Source organism: Puma concolor, chromosome F2, assembly GCF_028749965.1.
Source record: "Puma concolor isolate L17-30 chromosome F2, mPumCon1.1.hap2, whole genome shotgun sequence".
In the NCBI taxonomy this organism is placed as follows: domain Eukaryota; kingdom Metazoa; phylum Chordata; class Mammalia; order Carnivora; family Felidae; genus Puma; species Puma concolor.
The window spans coordinates 36281059-36302041 of NC_141684.1; the positions used below are offsets into that span (position 1 = coordinate 36281059).

Genomic DNA, 20983 nt, shown 5'->3' on the forward strand with positions numbered 1-20983 from the left:
TTTCATATTAAAAAAAGTTTTTTTAAACATTAAAAAAAATGAAATGGTTTGCAAATTATACACCAGTCCACATCTCTTCATTGAAATGGCAGTATAAGCTACTTTGTAAATAAGACATATTGTAGACATGCTGCGTAATAACCATACGAAGCAACAGTAATGACACAGACTCTATGTGAACCCTGGGTGGCCACAGGATCCTACTATATTTCGATGACATAGAAGTTCCAGGTTATAAAATCCTCATGGAAAGTGAATAGAGTATATGGAGAATTAAAAAAAAAAAAATTTTGTTACGTTTATTTTTGAGAGCAAGAAAGACAGAGTGCAAGTGAGGTAGGGGCAGAGAGAGAGGGAGACACAGAAGTCAAAGCAGGCTCCAGGCTCTAAGCTGTAAGCACAGAGCGTGATGTGGGGCTCAAATCCATGAACCGTGAGATCATGACTTGAGCCGAAATCGGACACTTAACCGACTGAGCCACCTCGGTGCCCCTGGAGAATTTTCAACAGAGACAGAAAGGGATTGGAGTCATTTATCAACCCTAACCAAGCCAAACTTGGTAATTGACAAGGTAATTTCTTACAGAGGATGTGACAGTGACTCAAACACCCAAATACCATGACAGTCCTCTGCAGCTCCCTGGGCCAGGACCCCAGTTGTCAAGCTACAGGAGCCCAGAAAGGCTTTGGCACTTGTCTTCTGGCCCTCTGTCGTTTGCTCATTGAAACAGAACCAAAATGTAAGGATGACCTATTGTATTTCAATAACAGCTGTAACACATGATAACATAACATGGACAAGCAACAAGACTGGTGAGGGCAACACCTGGATTAATAGATGGAAATTTAGCCACCGTGGGTCCTCTATGGTCGCTCAATTCGAAAAGAGGGTGTACCTTTTGGCTGACACTCCTACAGGACCTCCCAATGGTAGATGGCCTTTCGGCTCACTTTGTGAGAGAGAAACGTTGCCCACTCTCGACAAAGACTGTGCTGAGGGCCCTTTCTGTGTTGACGTGGTGCCACGCACTGGTGTAAGATCAGAAAATGACACTGTCATTGGTAAGATCTATCGGGGAGTAAGGGTGGGAAAATCCACATTTAGCAGAGTGGAATTCTAGGCTGGATAGTCTCCAGGCCCCTGATTTCAACTCTACGTCGGTGGTTCGGCAAAACAACTGGTTGGGAAGAAAGAAGGGATACTGACCCAACTGCAAATGAAGTGGATTAAAATGGTAAAATGATGTATCTGGAAGTAAAGGAGAAAAACCCTGGTGGAAGGGTTTACTAACCGTTAGGCAGTGTGGGGGCGTGGACTGGCAGGGGTGCTGGAAGGGAGTCCTTGCCCACCATTTACAGAGGTAGAAAACTGTCTGGAGTTTCAGCTTTCCATGCCTTAAATAAAGACAGCAAGGCCTACCCTACTTACCGCACGATGTGACTGTGAGAAGCAGATAAAAAATGGATAAAATAGAGCTTTGTAAACAGCACACTGCTATACAAATAACATGTACTACAATCAGTGCACCGTTCATTGTTCCTGTAAAGTTTCCAGGTCCACCAATTTTTGGTAAAGTCAATTATAATTTAAAAGTGTTAAAGATAGGGGCACCTGGGATGCTTGGTCTGTTAAGCATCTGACTCTTGATTTTGGCTCACGTCATGATCTCAGGGTCGTGGGATCGAGCTGCGCTGTCAGAGGGATTCTCTCCCCCTCCCTCCCTCTCTGTCCTTCACCCACTCACACGCTCTTTCTCTGGCAAAATAAAGAAATGAACTTTTTTTTTAAAAAAGTGTTAAAGATAATCATTAATTAGAGGGAAGTGTTTATTGAGAACTTAGTGGATGCCAGGCCTTACGCCAGTCGTTGAGGATGCAGTGACAAACAAAACAGACCCCGTCCCGTTGCCCACCCAGCTTGCAGTCCAGTGGAGGAGAGAAAGTAACCAGCATTAAAAGAGCGATGAGCCTGAGAAAGGGTGCATGACAGAGGAGACCAACCTATTCGGAGGACCAAGGAGGAACTAAAGTGTCTACAAAGACCTGAAGGGAGGGAATGTGTTAGTCAATGCTGAAATAGGCAGATATGGGCAATATTTTTTAAATTTTTTTTTTTTAATTTATTTTTGGGACAGAGCGAGACAGAGCATGAACGGGGGAGGGGCAGAGAGAGAGGGAGACACAGAATCGGAAACAGGCTCCAGGCTCCGAGCCACCAGCCCAGAGCCCGACGCGGGGCTCGAACTCACGGACCGCGAGATCGCGAGATCCCGCGAGATCGCGAGATCGTGACCTGGCTGAAGTCGGACGCTTAACCGACTGCGCCACCCAGGCGCCCCTGGGCAATATTTTTTAAAGTGAAGAATATTTTGGTAATTCAGAATAATGGAATTTTCTGACAAAAGGAGCTCTCTTGTATTCATTTTGGAGTCCGCTAGAAAAATTTATACTTTCGAAACTAATACTAAAATAGCATTTTCATGTTGCAAAAATTACTAACTTACATAGGATATGGTTGGATTTGGGGACAGAAATGTTGGTGACAACTTAAGGGTCTGTCACTACAGGAAATGAGGTCTCTGGGGAGAATCAAGAGCGCGGAGGTGATGAGCCCAGGTGTGGCAATGCCACCATCACCTCTTCCGCGGTTGTTCAGCTGGGGCCACCCTGGCTGATTCCATTACTTAGAGGACGAAGCAGCAAATTCTGAAACCTAATCTGTGTCCAGCAGGGTCCAGCCATCACACTCACTTAAATGCTTAAACACCTAAAATGCTCAGTCCTACAGGAATGAAGAGCTTCATGTTATTTGCAGTGACCTCATCGTTGAAAAAGATTTGGATCTTATTCTCTTTGATGACTGAGAGAAGCATACATTGCTGGGAGGAGAAACGTGTTAATGACAACACTGGCTAATTTCCAAAACTTTAACAGGAAGTGCCAGGCTGAAGGGTAAGAGCCAACTCTCAGTTTACACTAAGTGGTGTCCTGATTCACTGGAGAGATTTTTCTTCCAGTCTTCCTTCTTAATGTCCCTCCTTCCTCCTCCCTCCTCCCGGGTCTTCTGGATTGCCGATTTCATTGGTTCCTAGCACAAATTTTCACTCATAAATTTAGACTCATCAGCCTTTCCCCTATGATGAAACGGTTGGTGAATCCTTACATGATTCGTGGAAAGAAATATCCTGGGAAAGCACTTTACTAGCTGGCTCTTTTCACATTTTGATGGCAAAAAGGAGCCTCTTTATGTTCTTTCCTATAACTGAGGAATGACTTTGTTTTTTGGCTTCATAGATTATAATCTCTCTGGTACAGAACATTGTTGAATAAAGCCTGGTTTAATAAAAACAGCATAATCACTGGTACACTGAGCAAAGATGCAGACTTGTAAAGAAAGGAAAAGTTTCACAGAGCAGATTTTACCAAAGTTTGGTAACTCTGAAGCTGACTTTCCTCATTGTTCTTTTGGAATGGCAGTTCTCCTGCAGCTCTGGTCAACTTTTTTAAATAGTCTCTTTGTAGCTGTTGGTATGGCATGTTCTGGGTAGCCTCAAACACAGAACTGTAAACAGCAACTATAAACTTGATCCCTGGGCCTTCTTTGGAGAAAAGTTTAGTTTAATACCTGACAGCATTCACAGCCAGGCTAAAGGCAGTGTTAGATCGCACATATATCTGTTCTCATTTTTTTCTTCAACACACTACTTTACTTTGTGGATGTTGGGAGAACAGTTAAAATGAGTCATCAGCGGAAGCAGGGAAAGAGGTGGGGCAGTCATGCGACGGAGACTGAGATCACAAGGAGGAGTCAGGAAAAGCTCCAGATCACATTCTGCCAGAGGCAATCTACCAACCCCCACAAGCATTACCAAGAGTCTAATGCAGGAATGCTGTGCTAGGGAGAAGCACACGGAACAGCGAATATCTTTACCTTCTAAAAATATGTGTAGTGATGGCCAATAAATCCAGACACAAACCCATGTCACTTCAGACCCCAAACAAAAATGAGGACGTGACATAGTCACACAAATTATCACTTTTGATCCATTTCTCACCCTCCATTTCTTTCATAACTCTTGGAGAACACTGATTTTTGTCTTTTTTGTTTTGGTTTACTTTGTTGTAGGAGGGGTTCTCAATCCAGATAGAGGATGGTTTTGGATAAATCTCAGATTTGAATAAATCTCAGTTTTTTGTGTTTTTTTAATGTTTATTTATCTTTGAGAGAAAGAGAGTGAGTGGGGGAGGGGGAGGGGGAGGGAGAGGAAGACAGGGGATCCGAAGCGGCCTCTGCACTGAGAGCAGTGAGCCCATAGTGGGGCTTGAGCCCACAAACCATGGGATCCATGATCTAAGCCGAAGTTGGACGCTCAACACTCAGTTGCCTGACTCACCCAGGAGCCCCTAAATCTCAGTTTTCATTTCAGTTTTGTCAATTATTGAATTTAGAGGAGTTACTTTCCTTCTTTGAGCTTCCATTTTTTTCATCTGGAACATGATATCAATCTTTTAAAGCTGTTCTAAAGGAATAACCCAGATATTTATAAATGAAGTGCCTGGCACATTACAGATAAATAGTTCAAGAAATAATAGTTTATGAACAGTAATATAATATATAATAATATTATTAGTATGACTTCTCTTTAGAACTGATTCTATCAGTGACCTCTGTTCAAAATCCAACAGTCTGTTTTCAGTTTTTAATCTACTTGAATTTTCTCAGCCATTTCTTACATCTGTAGAATCTTGCCTTGCCTGGTTTCCAAGACACTGGGAGAGTGGTTCTCCTCTGTGGCCATTCTTTCCCAGTTTGTATTCCACCTCAATTCTCCTTTTATATGATCCTGAAGGCTTCTCTCTTTTATCTCCGTTGTTGATTCTAGTGACTTTCACTGATCTTCTACCTTAATGACAAACACATGTGTACTGCCAGAGACCCAGTTCTGCACTTTCTGCTCGGATGCTCTGTTGTCAACTTAAACTCAACAGGTCCAAAACTAAGCTAATCATCACTTCTCAGCCGGGCAGTCCTCGCCATCCTCTGTCCCTGGTCGTCTAGAACCAAGTCTTGTGTACTGGTTGAAAAGATACACTCAGTACCATATTGCCTGGGTACGAATCCTGGCTGCACAACTTACTAGCTGTATAACCCTGGACAAGTTCATCTTTCTGGGCATCAGTTTCCTCACTTGTAAAACTGAGATATACTTCAAATGAAGTAAAATAATATGCATTCCCTAGTATTTCTGTCAGAATTAAGTACAGACGCAGTGTAAAAGCTATGTACATGCTGGCCTTTGTTAGTTCTCTTTGTCCCTTATACAGAGTCAGTTACCATATCCATCATCCCAGCTTTAAGTCCTATCTCTTCACACCTCCAGCTAGTCTCCCTGTCCTTCAAGTTTCCCCTCTTCAATCCGTATTGCAGCCCCATGGAATCGTCTTCCTAGAACATTTACGTATATATAAGTTGTAGTTTCAAGTACTATAAAGGGAATGGGGGAAGGACAGGAGCTGGATTTTTCATGTTTTCATAAAATCAATGTATAGCATATTTGTAAAGTTGATTGTGAGCTATAAAGTGCTACACAAGGGGGGCCTGGGTGGCTCAGTTGGTTGGGTGTCCAACTTCGGCTCAGGTCATGATCTCACGGTTTGTGGGTTCGAGATTCGCGTCAGGCTCTGTGCTGACAGCTCAGAGCCTGGAGCCTGTTTAAGATTCTGTGTCTCCCTCTCTCTCTGCCCTTCCCCCATTCATGTTCCCTCTCTCTCTCTCTCAAAAATAAATAAACATTAAAAAAAAATAAAGTGCTACACAAATGTAAGTTGCCTTAATTGTAAATTTAATTTTTTTTAATGTTTATTCATTTTTGAGAGACAGATCATGAGCAAGGGAGGGAGAGGGAGAGAAGGAGACACAGAACCTGAAGCAGGCCCAGGCTCCGGGCTGTCAGCGCAGAGCCTGACACGCCCCCCCCCCCCCGTGCCCCCCCCAACTCACCACCAACCATAGTATCATGATCTGAGTTGTAAAGCCGGCTGCTCAGTGGACTGAGCCACCCGGGCACCCTGCCTTAATTGTAAATCTAATTTAACTATTGATCATATCTAAACTATCTTTCTCTCACCTCCTAATTCTCACCTTCAAATTAGACAAATTGAGGATTCATTCTTCTAGTCTCCTTAAATGTGAGCTACATCACTAGGAAACCAAGCAGATTTACATGGGGACCTGAGGCAAAACAAGAGGAAGAATAAAACCCAATCAGCAAAGGTCCGAAACTGTTGGGCCTTTACTCCTACCTGTTGTCCATCATTCTCAACATTGACTTGAGCTGGAGGCAAAAGAATTTTTCCACCCTGGACAAGCCACTTCCTTTTCTCTAAGAAATGCAGTTTTTATATAATTCACAGGATTTCATGTTATAATCTCTACTTCAATCTCCCCCTCCATCCCCCCATCCACATCTCTTTCTTGTTTTCTCTCTCTCTCTCTCTCTCTCTCTCTCTCTCACACACACACACACACACACACACACACACACAGTGCCTTTATCTTGAGATAATACGAATTCTGTTCTCCACATAGAATATCTTATCTTATACTGAGTGTTCAGCACTCAGGGTTTAGTCTTCATCTACTTCAATATCTTGTAGCTGCTTATTGGCATATAATCACTTCAGCCATAGTCAGACCCTAGACTTAAGAGCAAAGTTTCAAGAAGTGACGATTATTCTTTCTTCTGGAGTCTTGGCATTTTTCTCCATTAACAGAGTAATACTTGCAAATGGAAACTGATGAGCCCATCATCCTAGCCAGCATTAATGTCACGATTTAAATGCCAACAATGTTAAGTCATTTCACTGCTGTCCACCTTCAGTAATCCCTCCTTTTGGTCCTTGCTAGAGGCAAATCACAAGAGATAGCACAGAGTTTCCATGTTAGAGCAAGAGTTGAAATTTATGAGGAAGTCTCCACACTGAGCACTTGTTCTTAATGACTAACCTTTACCCTTGACCTAATCCAGATAGAATTCAAGGGAAATGAAATGAATCCAGAAGCCTGGGGTGATATTGATAATCTTCACATTGATGATGGTTATGTTTTAAAAAGAGAGGATCCAACTAATTCAGTGAAAATATTATGATGCCTCCCACCACATAAAACGCATAGTTTTTAAAATAATAAACTATAAAACAAAACTTATGTTTATTGAAATGAAGATAGTGCCATTTTAGATATACTCCTTGCAAAATATGCTGATTAACTGGTTGACACATAATACCTGTCCCTCCCACGTCCTCCCTGCTTTCTCCCCCACCCCACACTTTTTACACTCTCTCTCTCTCTCTCTCTCTCTCTCATTGGTGCCCCAGTTTTGCTAGTGCCCAGAGTCCACTTATTAAGTAATCCAGAAACGAGACTGAGAGGATAAGGGAAATACTGAAACAGAAAAGGCACATACATCATAGAGCACTAGAAACCACCATAAGGAGAAAGAGATCACAATGGAAAGTGGAAGGAAGAGGACAAGAAAGAATTACAAAATGAAAAGAATTTGCAAAGACCTCAATGTACGGTATAACTAAAATTGGTAATTGTGTGTATGTAAATCAAAATTCAAAATGTTAACAACAATTGGAGGTGAGTTTTTATTTGCTTCTTCTGCTTGCATACTTAAAAATATTTTTTAATGTTTATTTATTTTTGAGAAAGAGAGAGATCAAGCTGGGGAGAGGTTGAGGGAGGGAGACAGGATCTGAAGTGGGCCCTGTGCTGACAGCAGAGTCTCCCAGGCGGGGCTCAAACTCACAAACTGTGAGATCATGACCTGGGCCGAAGTTGTACGTTTAACTGACAGAGCCACCCACCAAGGAGCCCCTCTGTTTTTACATTTTTCAAATAGTGTTCCTAAAAGATCAAAGTGTTCAATGGTAATGAGTCACACGTACTTACTGGGCACCTACCATATGCCAGATATGCTTTCTAAGCCCCAAACACGGGTTACCACTTATTCCTTACAATAGCCTTAAAGTCAGGAATGGTAACGATGCCCTTTGCACAGATGAACACACTAAGCGGAAAGTGCTAAGTAATCTGCCCAGGGTCACAGGGCCGTCAGCTTAGACCAGAACCGCATCCCAGAGTCTGAGCTCTTAAGCATCCGTCCCTTTTGCCAATTCTCGACTATGCTCTATTATCACAATCAGAAAATAAAAAGTCACTTGAAAAAAGGGAACTAGAAAACAGTCTGGTTGCAAGGGTGCAACATGACAGGGGATTTCTTACATGGAAGTAAATGAGATGATGTCCAAATTCAGAGTTCTAGAGAAATTGTGCAAAAGGGGAAGACTATACAGTCCTTGAAAACACAGACAACACGTTGCAATTATTTGTAGAATTCCAAGGTGCTAAAATATTCTGCAGGCTGCATATCCTATCAAGCAACACAAATAAATTATAGGGGTGTGGGGAAGGGTAGAAATTCCCCCATATTCACCTTTAGTTTGACGTGGCTAGACGTCATCTGTTTTTAAATGGCCTGCGAAAAATATTAAATAATTGACATGATAAAAAAAGAAATTAAATAATTAGAACATATTAGAAACACTGTATATAGATAGCAACCAAAAATAACCCATTTCTACAGGAAAAAAAATATTTTTAAGCCATATTAGCTTTACAAGTTAAAAAGGGCATCAGTTCCTCGGAGGAACTTAACAGGCTCAAATCTCTAGCAAAAAACAAAAACAAAACAAAACAAAACCACAAAAGCCTCTTTAAAGGCTGCAGGACAGACTTCCATCTCAAACCGTTCTATGTGTGGACTTCTATCTCAAAGGTTTCCCTGAAGTGGGAGAAGTAATCATGTGTATAGGCAACATGGGAACAGAAATATTAGTGCAATTGGAGAAGATAGAAAGCAAGAGAGACTGGATTAGAGGAGAAACCAAAATCAAGAAGGCTGCACCCCAGCTCTGGTGCAGGAGGGGTTACTGAGTGAGAACTGGTTTTCCCACTGAGCCCAGAAAACTCAGCGTCTTCAGCATCCATGACCAAGCCAAACTAGACAGAGCATTCGCTTCTTTTTATATTTTTTATTTTTTATTTTTTTAAATTTTTTTTTTTTTCAACATTTATTTTGGGACAGAGAGAGACAGAGCATGAACGGGGGAGGGGCAGAGAGAGAGGGAGACACAGAATCGGAAACAGGCTCCAGGCTCTGAGCCATCAGCCCAGAGCCCGACGCGGGGCTCGAACTCACGGACCGCGAGATTGTGACCTGGCTGAAGTCGGACGCTTAACCGACTGCGCCACCCAGGCGCCCCAGCATTCGCTTCTTAAAGACACAAGGAGTTAGCCTTTGGGGGGCCCTAGGACCAGAGAGGGAAATAACTTGGTGAAATGCCTAGAGTTAATTCAAACTCCCAAATGAGAACAAAGAAAAGAATTCAGCTTGAAACAGGAAAGTCTTCTCAGGTATTCAATCCCCACCTTGCTCCCTTGGACCTCACTTGTACAAACGCAAAGGAATCTTCCAGGTACCCTCAGCACCTGTGGCCACTCCTTCCACTTTATGACAACAGCACACCCCGGCGAAGAGTGTGCGCTGTTCGGCTAACAAACCTTGCCAGCTCTAAAAGACGAGTAGTCGGACTCTTCACTGTTGACGGGACAACTAAGAATCATTAGGTATTTTAGGAAACGAGACAAGGATTAAAGAGCAGCCCCGAGATGACTAAAACGGCTTACCGACAAGGAAAACAATGAATTTTGGATGCAGAAAATGTTAAAAACAAGATACTGCATCTATAAGGAAAATGCAGGTTACTGTGAAAAGGAAATCATCACAGAACACGATAAAAAGGTCAGAAATTTAATAATTTTTTGTATGAGGGTTAAGTTGAAAAGAGCAAAAAAAAAAAATAAATAACCTGGGAGGTCGAACCAAGGAATTTTGCCACTCTTAAAGAAAAAAAGGAAACTACAAGACATAGGTAAAAGGCACACAGAATAGATTTAGGGGTATAATGTTCAATTAGCGAGAGTTAACAGAAGAAAGCAATGAAGACGATGACAAAGACAAGCAAATAATCAGAGAAATCATAGAAGAAAATGCTCTCCAGCTGAAGAAAAACTTGAGTCTTGAGACTGAAAGGCTCCAGAGAGCAGGAAGGGGTAATAAAAAACAACATGTCTACCCAATCCTGCAAAAGTTCTATGTTAAAAATTAAATGAAAAACCCTACAAATGGAAAAAGAACTAAGTCACTTAAAAAAAAAAAAACAAAAATAAAAACAAAGAAAACAGTCAACCAGTCCACTTTTCATCTGCATCAGTAAATTCTGCAAGACGAGAAAGGGGTCTGAAGGTGGAACTATGAACACAGCGAACCTTCAATTCCGTGTGAGGGCAAAATCAAGATCTGTTTCGCCATGAAAACACTCAGAACCTCTTCTGCTCATCCGCCCCTTTTGAAAGAATTATTTCTCAGTTTGAAGCGTAAAAAGACATTGATGGGGAGGGAAGAAAAGTAACACAGCAATCAGTTATCAGATACACCAGTAAAACGTGAAATTCACTGTAAATAATTTCTGCTCATGGAAATGAAATTTATGCCACTAAGAAAGGATTGTTAAGAATAATACCAAATGATGTCGGGAAGTGTTGAATCACTATACCGTATACCTGAAATTAAGATTACACTGTATGTTAACTGGAACTTAAATAAAAACTTAAAAAAAAAAAAGTTTATCTGAGAAAACATCTTTGTGGTAAGAAAACTCATTTTTATTACTTTATCACTTTGGATTATTTGAGGTAGTGCTCATTTTGCTAAGAAAAAAAAAAGAATAATACCAAATTAGAAGGAAATATCTGAGAATAGGAGAGTGGCTTTTTAAAAAGGTGTATGGAGGGGCGCCTGGGTGGCGCAGTCGGTTAAGCGTCCGACTTCAGCCAGGTCACGATCTCGCGGTCCGTGAGTTCGAGCCCCGCGTCGGGCTCTGGGCTGATGGCTCAGAGTCTGGAGCCTGCTTCCGATTCTGTGTCTCCCTCTCTCTCTGCCCCTCCCCCGTTCATGCTCTATCTCTCTCTGTCCCAAAAAAAATAAATAAACGTTGAAAAAAAAATTTAAAAAAAAAAATAAAAAAAGAAAAATAAAAAGGTGTATGGAAAATCTTGCTTTGTATGGAGGAAGAGTAATGGATAATGATTAATTCTTGGTATTGATAGAAAATATAACTTTAGGGGATGCCTGGGTGGCTCAGTCAGTTAAGCATCCGACTCTTGATTTCCATTCAGGTCACGATCTCATGGTTCGTGAGACAAAGCCCTGCGCCGGGCTCTGTGCTGACCGTGCAGAGCCTGCTTGGGATTCTCTCTCCTCTCTCTCTCTCTTTCTCTCTCTCTCTCTCTCACACACACACACACACACACACACACACACACACACAAAATAAACTTTTAAAAAAATAAAATATAACTTCAAATAGGTTTATCAAAAACCCAATGGTTATAGTTACTAGGATAAAAATAGGATGTACAAATTTTAGGACAGCAATTCTCATAATGAGAATATTATGGGGTCTCTTAGATATTTCAGAGGCTCATGAGGTCAAAATCGTTTTCATAATAATTCTAAGACATTATTTGTCTTTTTCACTATGTTAACACTTGCACTGATGGTACCCACTAATGGTGGGTGAAAGTTCTTATTCCTGACATGAATCAGGGCAGTGACATAAAACTGTCCCTGAGCCATTGTGCTCTTACCGATGCACACTCACAACAAAAACAAACCAACCAAGCACACAAACAAAAGTACTATTTGGGAATGTCCTTGACAAACCTGTATAAAATATTAATTTTATTAATCTCAAACTCTGGATACACATCTTTCCAATATTGTGTATATCAAAGTGGGCATTCCCTACAAAGCCCTTCTGCGTTCTGAAGAACAAAGATCACCTCGAGGAGAAGCCTTTGTGCAATCGGTAAGTGGAAATGGAAGGAGCTGCTTTTGTTTTTCACAGACAAACTATGCTTTCAGATTTGAGTGTTTGGCCGACATTTTCTCAAAAAGAAACCAAGTGTGACTCTCACTTCAAGGAAAACAAATGGCAGCATTTGCTGTCAATGGTATAATTTGAGCTTTCAAACAAAAAGTATAATTTTTGAAAGCTTGCATCTACCATTGTTGATAACTTCATAATACTTAAGGATTTACAAAGAGATCAGTGCAGATATTTATAGATGTGACTTTTTGTTAACGTATCATGAACACGGTAACAGTTGGAAGATCTAAATAACTCAGTCAACCAATATTTCCAAATGCCAATGCATGACGTTATGAAATCACACACAGGTCAAATATCCATTCACAGTAGAAGTCAAGCCCAGGAATTTTAATGTAACAGAGTACAGAAAGTTCACTGTATCATTTTAGTTTCTACACTGCAACTATCCTTTAACTTGTCAAATTTTGAGGCCATATCAAAGAATATCTACAATTATCTGAAAAGGCTATAAAAATGTTTTCCTTTTCCAACTATCAGTGTAAAGCAGGATTTTCTTCATACACTTCAACCAAAATAACATTCTGCAACAAACTGAATAAAACAGATGAGAATCCAGCCTTGATCTATTTTTTAATGTTTTTTTAAGCTGATTTATTTATTTTGGGGAGAGGGAAGAAGGGCAGAGAGAGAAGGAGGAAGAGAATCCCAAGCAGGCCTCACACCATCAGCACAGAGCCCCATGCGGGGCTAGAACTCAAAAACCACAAGACCATGACCCAAGTTGAAATCAAGAATAGCACATTTAATGGACCAGGCACCCCTCCAGCCTTCATCTATTAAGCCAGGTATTAAAGAGAATTGCAAAATATAGAACAATATCATTCTTCTCACTAAATCCTTTTGTTTCGGAAAATTTTATTTTTCATTTTATGTTAATATCCAATGGGTTTACAATTATGATTTTAATTAAGTCATAAATCTTTAATTTCTAATATGGCAAGTATCAATATCTATCTACTTAAGTCCACACAAACACAAGCTTTTCAGGAACTTCAATAATTTAAGAGTGTAAAGGGATTCTAAGAACAAAAAGTTTGAGAGCCACTATTCTAGAAAATCACTAGAGAAAAATAATAGAAAAAGAAATATCCTCAATGTTGGGGTGCCTGGGTGGCTCAATCTGTTAAGCATCTGACTCTTGATCTCAGCTCAGGGCTTGATCTCAGGATCGTGATTTCAAGCCCTGCACTGAGCTCCACACTAGACACGGAGCCTACTTTAAAAAAATATCCTCGGGGCGCTCACGTGGCTCAGTCCGTTGAACATCAGATTCTTGATTTCGGCTCGGGTCATGATTTTCACAGTTCATGAGACTGAGGCCCATGTCGGGCTCTGCGCTGACAGCATGGAGTCTGCTTGGGATTCTCTCTCTCTTTCTTTCTCTCTCAAAAAATATAAATAAGCATTTAAAAATATATATCCTCAATGAAACGAAAATAAGAATAAAAATGATGACATAATGTGGGAAAAATAAAAGCTGACAACACATCGGCAATTACAGTAAGTGATAATGAGTTACCCCTGCCTTTAAAAGATGCTTTCAAACTGAATTTAAAAAAGAAACCAGTATTTTAAGCTCCCATGATTCATAAGAAAATTGTCACTGTATCAGGCCACTAAGCAAGACAACCCATTTCAAAGAATTCTTACAACACAAACTAAATTCTCTAACCACACATAATCCAATTTTAAATCAACAACAACAAAGATGGATTTTAAACACTCTACAATTAGAAGTTTAAAAATACTCATCCAGATACTAAGAGGTCAAAAAATAGCTCTTAAGGGAAATTTTCAAAAATCAAAACTAAATGATAAAATACATCTTACATGTTGCCAATATAGATAAATCAGCAACTAACAGTAAATATTTTATAGCTTTGAGTGCTTTTATTAGACATGAATAAAAGCTAAAGAGCTAAGTAAGTATACACAATATTAAAAAATAATAATAATAGGGGCACCTGGGGGGCTCAGTTGTTGAGTGTCACACTTTGGCTCAGGTCATGATCTCATGGTTTGTGAGTTCGAGTCCCACGTCAGGCTCTGTGCTGACAGCTCAGAGCCTAGAGCCTGCTTTGGATTCTGTCTCCTTCTCTCTCTGCCCCTCCCCCACTCGTTCTCTCGCTCTCTCTCTCTCTCTCTCTCAAATACATAAACATTAAAAAATAATAATAAAATAAAATAAAATAAAAATAATAGAACTACTCCAAAAAAAAGAAGAAGGATCTACTAAAGATAAAACATAAATTAATGAAGACATGATAAAAAGGACAATTTGAATCAAAAGTCTGTTCTTTGAAATGACAAAACTAACAAACTGGCAAGGATAATCAAATTTTAGAAAAGAAAAGAAGACATAAGCTCAGATGTAGTTCAAAGTACAAAAAGAACTTCTGGGGGCACCTGAGTGTCTCAGTCAGATTTCAGCTGAGGTCAGACTTCGGCTCAGGTCATGACCTTGTGGTTAGTGACTTTGAGCCCCGTGTCAGGCTCTGTGCTTACAGCTCAAAGCCTGGAGCCTGCTTTAGATTCTGTGTCTCCCTCTCTCTCTCTCTCTCTACCCCTCCCCTGCTCATGCTCTGTCTCTCTCTCAAAAATATATAAATATTTAAAAAAATTTTTTAATTAAAAAATATAAATAAATAAATAAGAATTTCCAAATTCCTTAATGCTAATGCATTTGAAAACTTAGACAAAATGGAAACATTTCTAGAAAAATATAACCAAAACTGATTCAATCATTTGGAAGGAGAAAAACAGTAACTTCACAGGGAGAAACCTGTCAGCGGCTCCTTAACTGAGTGATGAAGGTTGACATAACTAGTGACATCATGCCCAGCCTGACATGATGTGATGAGAAAGATGCCTCACCTCGGTGGTATTATTTCCTAAAACCCATAACCCCAGGCTAATCATGAGAAAAACAGCGGACACACCCAAATGGAGGGGCATTCTGCTAAGGACTTGACTACTGATTGACTATCCTATCAACAGCGTTTAAACAAGTAAGCGTGAGTCAATGAGTGAGTAAATGAGGTCATGAACCAGCAAAACAAAGAAAAATAAAAACAATTAACATTGGCTGGTGGAACTGTGAGTGATGTCTCGATTTAGTAGATTTTATTTAATATTGTTTTATAACTGAATATAGATGGAAGAAAAGACCATCCAGCTGAGAGAGAAGTACGGGACTGAAGGAATTAGCTTGAGGGAACTGATAAGTTGGGCATTTTCCTCATTGTGGCATTCAGAATTCCTGGTTTCCTTTTCTCTGCTTCACACATAAAAGCTGGTCACAGCAACCTTTATTTGATTCGTCGCTCCAAAGCATGAGGCTTCGACTGTGCACCCTTCCCTCCTCACCCAAATAAATGGAAAAGCTCCCACTGATTCCTTTCAAGAACAGATTTCTACTCTGTGAACCCTCCCAGTTTGTGACCAAAAGGCCTACTTAGAAGAGAAATGAAAATTTGAAAAGCATCTCATATTTTATGAAATGTGTTCCAAAACTCCTTGGAACTAGATATACTCTATACATCCGTGTATTTCACAACGGCCTGACATACAACTTGTTTCCATGTTTGTGAAGAGAATCATATAGCATGTAAGTGCTGAAAGAATCCTTCATCATTACTGACTCCAAACTTCTCGCTTTACAAATGGGGAAACTGGGGTCCAGAAGGATCATACCACTTCTCTGGGACTACACAGGGATCTTTATTAACATCAAAATGATTACAGGACAAGTTGTAGGAAGATGCATACACTACTGGCTAATTTGTAGGTGTGCTTTGTAGACACATAAACACTCTTCTATTTGGGGATAAAGTAAAAATGATATGCATGCTTGGCAAAAGGTTCCCTCCCACCCACCCCACACACACACCCTGCCCTCTCTCAATTCATTGAATAAACCTTAACTGAGCTCCTACTGTGCAACAGGCACTGACTTAGGTGCAGGGGACATAGTGTTGACCAAGTGAGACAAAATATCTGCTATTCCTTCCTTCCTTCCTTCCTTCCTTCCTTCCTTCCTTCCTTCCTCCCTCCCTTCCCTTCCTCTCCTCCTCTCTTCCTCCCCTCCTTCTTTCCTCCTTCCCTCCCTTCCTTCTCTCCTTTCTTCCTTCCTTCCCTCTCTCCCTCCCCCTGCCTTCCTTCCTTCATTCCAAGATCTATCTCATCACCAGAGCTTCCCCTAGAAGCTAACAGAAATCTAATCCCAGTGCTCACACTTTGAGCTCCCTTTTTGCACAACTGGCTCCAACCCTTAGATACAGGAGTAACAGGTATAAAGTTGTAACAGAAAATTGGATTGTGGAAGGCATGTATTTCATATACAGAGTCACTTCTACTTACAAACTTGAAATTAAGACTACATTGATCAACAGGCTTAACTGAGTGTCTACGATGGGCTGGTTTTCCCTGACTACTGGGACACAGAGACGAAAAACACAGACCCAGTCTCTGCCCTGACACAACTGCAGATGTGACAAGTGTTAATGAAGAAAAAGCACGCGGTGCAATGAGAGACTATGTCACGTGGATCCTGTGGTGGCCACAAACACTTCACTTCATGGTCCTCCAACTACAGAAAGCATGAGTGACCAAAGAAGCTGCTGTCGGCTCTGAAATCTATCATGTGAAATCTATCTGAAATCTATTATGTGGAGGCCACACCTTCCTCCTGGGCTGCTCCCAGTCCATCCCAGTGCACGGCCGTGGAAGGCAGGGGGTTCCTCTTATGGCTGACTGTGGCTAGAAGCCCCCCCCCCCCCCCCAGCGGCCTTGGGGAAGCTTCCTAAGAATGCAAGAGAGTCTTTGCAGGCTTCCGCTCAACATACTTTCCCCCTCTCTTTCCCAGGAGGCCAGATTTGTTTGGGGGTCTGGTAGCCCTTCCCATCTTTGCCAGCTCCCTCCCCATTTTTTTTCTCAGGGGTGGTTGCCCTAATGGAATCCTCGCATGTTTAATCCCATCTGAGAGTCGTCATCTCAGAGACTGCAGACTAACACAGGACCTAGTTTAGACTGAGGTGGGGCATTTAGGACTGGGCTACTGGGGAACGGAGACTCAAAGTGAGGCTTGAGGGAGGAAAAATCAGATGGGGAAAAAAAGGAAAGGGGAGGTGAAGGAGGGCATTGTAGGAACTGCATGTGTGAGGGCTCTGAGGCAGGAAGCCTAGTTCCAACAGAGGAACTAAATCAAGGGAGGTGTAGCTGGACCACAACATTTCAACAAGGAAGAAAGCAAGGTCTGGTGAAGCTTAAGAGACAGGCAGCAGCCAGATTATGCAAGGAACTGTAATTTAAGAATTTTAAAACTTCTTCTAAGTGCATGGGATAGGTAGGCAGGGTCTTTAGCAATGGAACAACTTTATCAAAAGTGCATTTTAACAAAGATCACTGGAGCTGCAGTAAATGGATGGAAAAGAAAAGAGGTACTAGGAAATCAAGAACGAGGCTACTGAAATGGTCCAACAAAGAGATAAATTAAGAATTATTGGGGCGCCTGGGTGGCGCAGTCGGTTAAGCGTCCGACTTCAGCCAGGTCACGATCTCGCGGTCCGTGAGTTCGAGCCCCGCATCAGGCTCTGGGCTGATGGCTCGGAGCCTGGAGCCTGCTTCCGATTCTGTGTCTCCCTCTCTCTCTGCCCCTCCCCTGTTCATGCTCTGCCTCTCTCTGTCCCAAAACTAAATTAAAAACGTTGAAAAAAAAAATTAAAAAAAAAAAAAAAGAATTATTTTCGGGGTGCCTAAGTCGGTTAAGCACCTGACTTCAACTCAGTTCATGATCTCATGGTTTGTGAGTTTGAGCCCCATATCGGGTTCTGTGCTGACAGCTCAGAGCCTGGAGCCTGCTTCAGATTCTGTGTCTCCCACTCTCTTTCTGCCCTTCTATCGCTTGTGTTCTCTCCCTCTCTCTCTCTCTCTCTCTCAAAAATAAATAAATACATAAAAAAATTATTTTCTATCTAATGGGAAAATACATCATTTCATAGTGTCTCCCTTAAGATTCCATGGCCCTTTTATCTCAAGGCATTCAATATTTTATGTTTTAATCTTTCTAAATTAAAAAAAAACGTTTTTTTTAATGTTTATTTACTTTTGAGAGACAGAGAGAGACAGAGTGCAAGTGGCGGAGGGGCAGAAAGAAAGTGAGACACAGAATCCAAAGCAGGCTCCAGGCTCTGAGCTGTCAGCACAGAGCCCAACACAGGGCTCGAACCCACGAACTGTGAGATCACGACCTGAACCAAAACCAAGAGTCGGACGCTTAGGTGAGTGAGCCACCCAGGTGCCCCTGTGCTTTATTCTTGACTTAGGTGCAGGTCCTCACTTTCACCAGCTTTGCACACATGGGTATCCCATCTTACTCAAATTGTAATCTCACACAGCATGTGAATTAGTTCATGTTCTTCAAAATTAACAGAAACATTCAATGGTAAAAACGTTAGCATACAGCTCTACCCCTAATAGATAAGGAAAGATTACAGACCCATAAATGTTATACACGGAAGTAATGGGAAAGTCCATACAAAGTCCATGCCAAACGCACTGATTACACAAGATGTTCCTCCCCTAAAACAAAATGGGGAAAATAAGCGGGCTTTCCTATGTAGTAAGCTTCACCTAAAATAAAAATGCTGGAAAAAATAAAAACCAGTGAAACTCTGGTTTGACTTCTTAGAATTCAGGCGGGCTTCTGAGAACACGATCAGAAAAATAAGAACCAATTACTTGTTTTTCCTCTTCTGGACAATTATCAGAGGCACTCACTCAGTTATTCCTCTGCCTTAGATCTGTGCTTGAAGTTGTAAAAGATACGCTAATTTTAAAACTGTACATGTTATGTGAATGAATAGGAATATACACATGTATATATACACCTGTATCTTTACGTACACACACTTAGCGTTGGGGTGTGTGTGACGTGGGTCAAGGGCAGGAGTGTCGAAAGCAGCAGCAAGAAAAGGACAGTGAGAAAGGCACCAAAAATACTGTGTAATAATTATACTGTGCATTTATGCAAATTGTGTCTGTGTATAAAATTATATACACATAAAGAAATTTTAAAGGAAGAGAGGGAGAAAAATAAAAACGGAAAGTCAAAGAAAAGAAAAAGGGAAAGAGGGATAGAGGCAAGAAGGAAGGAAGGGGAATGAAAGAATCTCTCTCCCAATCAATAATGTTGGGGCAAGCAAGTGCGGTATTTCATTTCATTTGTGTGTCTGTCTAGTTAGACCTTTACTGGAGACCTTTACAATAAATTTCAGACCATTTTTAAGTGCAATTTAGTGTTCAACTGCACATACAAACATACAGAAGAATATGTAAGTGAACCTTTCATCTGCTCTTGGATTTGGGAAGAGTTTGTTAAACACAGAAACAATGGAAGAATCTATGAAGAAAAAAGAGATAACTTTGGTAAACGAAGCAGTAAAAATGTATAGGGGTTTCAGGTTGAACATATCAAAGTGAGGCTGCAATACAAAGTCTCTTTCCCAGAAGACCTAACACAAATGGACAAAAAATAGCATGTCTGTGTGTATGTCTCAAAAATTCACCAAACAGTGAAGGGGGACACTGCATGTCATTACAGTCCAACAGATGGTGCTAAACAGAGGACACAGAAGGTTCTGGTACATATGTGCCTCACCTAGAGCAATAGAGGAGACAGAAGTTAAAGCAACTAATTATGGAGCATTCTCGCTAGTTATCTCCCCAATATGGCCCAGTGACAGGTGAATAGCAGCTTGGGAAAACCTTTTGAGATAAATTATTACCTCCACCAACAGACTTTAGCAGAGATGAAAAGAACTTGTGGTCTTTCTAGTCTGGGAGAAAAAAGGGAAAAGAAATGGAGTGATCTCAGCCATCTATAGGTTAACTGTGATTGGCTAAGAGTGAATCATTCTGTATTGAAGGGACATGGAGAGAAGGAGAAGTTGTTTCAGTAACTAGCAGGGAGGCACTGGCAGAAATACCTGAGATAAAGATCAGCAGCCTGTAAAACGGCAATGTGCTTGTGACCAAACCCATGAGGAGAGACCAGAATTCGGGTGGAGCCCCACCAAGGGAGGAGAAGAGTAGCAAGTATGCTTTGATAATGGGAAAAGTTACACGGAAGTTTAATAAGTGATCATTCGGAAGGAAGACGTACCAGAGGGCTCAGGGAGGGCATGCTGCTCTATTACGGACAAAGCACGACATCACAGGGGATAAACCTGCATCAGGAATAGAGGATCATCTTGAGCCTGGAAGCTCTAGAACATCTAGGACTCTGCAGACACATCGACTCTTCTGCGGGTTACGCGATAGGGTCAGTGGGTATAAGCAAGGTGTTGTGGGGTTTCCTGGGTGGCTCATCTGGTTAAGCGTCCGACTTCAGCTCAGGTCACGATCTCACGGTTTGTGAGTTCGAGCCCCGCATCCGGCTCTATGCTGATAGCTCAGAGCCTGGATGGAGCCTGCTTCGGATTCTGTGTCTCCCTCTCTCTCTCTCTCTCTCTCTCTGCCCCTCCCTCTCTTGCACTGTCTCTTTCGCTCTCACAAATAAATAAACATTTAAAAAATTTTTTAAAGGAAAACAAAACACCAAGGTGTTGGGGAATCCAAGCTGCCTTGCCTCTTCTAGCTGGTATCACCGCTGCATGAAAACGTCTCCAACTTCAGTCATATTATGCAGATGCTAGCCAAACGCGTGCTTAGCCTGCTAGACAGAGAGGTGGGGTTGCAGGAGACATAAAGCTTTCTAGGAATTGTAGCTGCTTAATTACAATGCTTGTGAAGCTTGTAACAGACTACTTCAAATACACTTGAAAGTCTGAAGAAAAGACAAATGTCAGTGTGGTGATTTTTATATTATCTGACCCTCTAAGAAAACCTCATCTTGTCTGTCTTG

General features: G+C 41.3%; 1 protein-coding gene across 4 annotated transcripts in view; it reads right to left on the reverse strand.

The window, feature by feature from the left end:
- Window positions 1–20983, reverse strand: part of GRHL2 (grainyhead like transcription factor 2) — a 176253-nt gene that overhangs the window by 124174 nt on the left and 31096 nt on the right. The window lies entirely within an intron of this gene.